The sequence below is a fragment of the Theobroma cacao genome, chromosome 4 (assembly GCF_053813885.1).
Source record: "Theobroma cacao isolate CCN51 chromosome 4, ASM5381388v1, whole genome shotgun sequence".
NCBI lineage: Eukaryota > Viridiplantae > Streptophyta > Magnoliopsida > Malvales > Malvaceae > Theobroma > Theobroma cacao.
Window position 1 is genome coordinate 845,997 of NC_142642.1, and position 2,696 is coordinate 848,692.

Genomic DNA, 2,696 nt, shown 5'->3' on the forward strand with positions numbered 1-2,696 from the left:
TCAACCAACGTATTCAATTTTTTACTGTCACCGTTATGTCGGCAAATATCAAGCCCTTGCTGAGGCATAGCTTGTGTTGTTTTATTACCGCCAGCATCATGATGCCCAATCTCAAGGAATCCCACTGCTGCTGCCCCTCATCTTCCCATTTTCTTGTAATTGCAGACAGTTTGGCCCTCTTGGGGTAGTCTCAGACCAAGTATGGCCCATCACATAGGAAACATTTCAGGGGCCTCTTGCCCTTGTCCTTCGCACGACTGCCTTGGTCAGTACCTCGCGTGTTGCCTTGCTCGTTGGTAGTGCCCCTTGGCAGTGGTTTGGCATTGGCTCGCACCTTAGCTTTGCCTTTTCTCTCTCGTCCTTCTCCGCATCCCCCTTGCGAAACTTGATCAAGAACTTTGCCGTGGCCATCGCAGTAGTGATGTCTTTGACCCTGCAGCGCTGAAGCTCTTGTCTTACCCACGACTTCAGTCCATCGAGGAAGCAAAACAAGGCCTCCCGCTCGCAAAGGTCGCTGATCTATAGCATGAGTTCAATGAACTCCCTCATGTATTCCTGAGCTCCCCCTTACTGTGTTAGGCACCTCAATTTGCTTCGCGCCTCATCTTGCGCATACTCGGGATAGAATTGCACTTTCAGTTGGCACACAAAGTCCGCACATGTCGAGATGGCAGCTCCACCGTGCCTCTCGTCACACCTCCTGCGCCACCACAAACACGCCAAGTCAGTAAGATACATTGAAGTTGTATTAATTTTCTTACCATCATCGACAATGTTGGTGGCCCGAAAGTATTGCTCCATCCCCCACAAGAAGTTGTCGATGTCTTGGGCACTCCGTTGGCCTTTGAACTCTTTTGGTTTGGGGATGTCCACCTTGCTAATTGGCTGTATGGCCAGCAATCCTCCACCAAGGAGTGCTTTACAAGCTTCGAGCTCATGCCTTAGCTCACTCATCTAGCGTCGCAGTTGCTCGACCTTAGCCTCTCGCCTAACGTCATGCTGGGTTAGTGCCTTGAAGGTCTCATTAAGCGCGCCCTACAGCTACTCTCGTAGCTCGACCATTTGCTCATAGCATCCATTTGTTTGAGCCTCTCTCGCCTCACAGCAGTCAGCCAACTATGCCATACGTTCTTCTTGGTGGGTCAACCTAGACTCTACCGCGGCAAGAAGGTCCATCGAGATGGACTTTCTCTTCACTCTACCCGAACGTGTTTCCTTTGTATCGGGGGTAGAAGCAACACCCTCGGTTCTAACTCCAAATCTCGTGTTTGCCATTGCCGCTCTGATACCAAGTGTCATGGGGGTTTTCTCTTGACCCGTGCTGCCTAACCTTTGCCTTGCTCAAGGTCGATTAGAAAGGCTAGCAGCCTTCTCAAGTTAGTAAGTTAGGATCGATTTTGGCAAGCACAAGAGAGTTGAGAGAACAAAAAGAGAGCTTTTATTGAAAGTAATTCCCATACAAGAGTTATTAGTATCAAATGAGGGGGCTCAAGGGGTTTTTATAGCCTAGGACCCCTTGGAGCCGTTACAAGACAGTTCTCAACGGCTAAGGGCTGTTTTGAACTTTGCTAGGCCCTCATGATGAGCCCCTGGTCCTATTGCCAACGGCAGGCAACGGTTGCCCCCCAGGTATCGAGTTAGCCAGTGTTTCTCGCGCACCAAACAGATTGCCTGGGCAGTTTGTGCTCCCCAATTGCGTGCCAGTTTGCCTATTCTGCTGCACGCCATTTTTTTGTGCACCTGAGCTCCCTGTCTACATACTGGCCCACGCACACTGCCTGTTTGTTGGCCAGTGCGCCCAGTCTGCTTGCTGGCCTGTGCACTCATCTGCTTGCGGGTGCCGATGCCTCTAAGTCCCTAGACGCCAAATTGGGGTTCCAACCCTCGTTGTTCGCCCATCTTCGAGCTAGCTCGCCTACTTTCGAGCCCCAAGCCTTTGCCATCGGGCTGTCCCACCCTCCTCCACAAAAGGGGCGTTACATGGGCAGTCAGTTAAGTTTTTTGTCTATGAACTTCACTTCTGTCAACTGGGGTTGTCAAGTGGTGGGCGAGGTCTTCTCTCATGTCTTTTTTTTTATCAACTTTTTACGACTCTAGGGTGATATTAGGATGTTTTTGTTCGAGGGTTGTGATGCCAATTTTTCTTTGGGCAGATTTCTTTTGTTCACAAGTGTTATGCCATCAAGAGTTTTTAATCAATCAAGACTTAAGACTTGAAGTGGCAGGTTGAAGGCTGGCTCAACAAAATTAACACTTTTTCAAAAAAAAAAAAAAGGTGAAGTGCTTGTTCTTTTTAAAAAGTAAGGTATACTTCTTTGTCATATTCACATATCAAAATTCATAATCTTACTCCATTGGTGATCTAGTGACGTCGATTTTATGATTATTCTTTAGTTTCACATTTGCTTTTTTTCCTCGAAGTTCCCCTTTCTTAATATCTTCTCTTAGTCTCTCCTTGCACGTTGCAAGCTTTCTAATTAGTAGAAATTAACTCCTTTCTCTCCCCCTTTGTTGACAAAACTACTTTCATGTTTCTTAATTGTGAGCTCTATATGACTGCAGCACAAAGATACGTATGGAAGAGTGAGTAGCACGCACACCAAGAAAATGGCGGCTTGAAAACCTTGGGGCTTGCTAGCTAAACCGACTTTTACCTGACAGCCTGATCCCACCAAGATAGAGATGGCCAATCATCT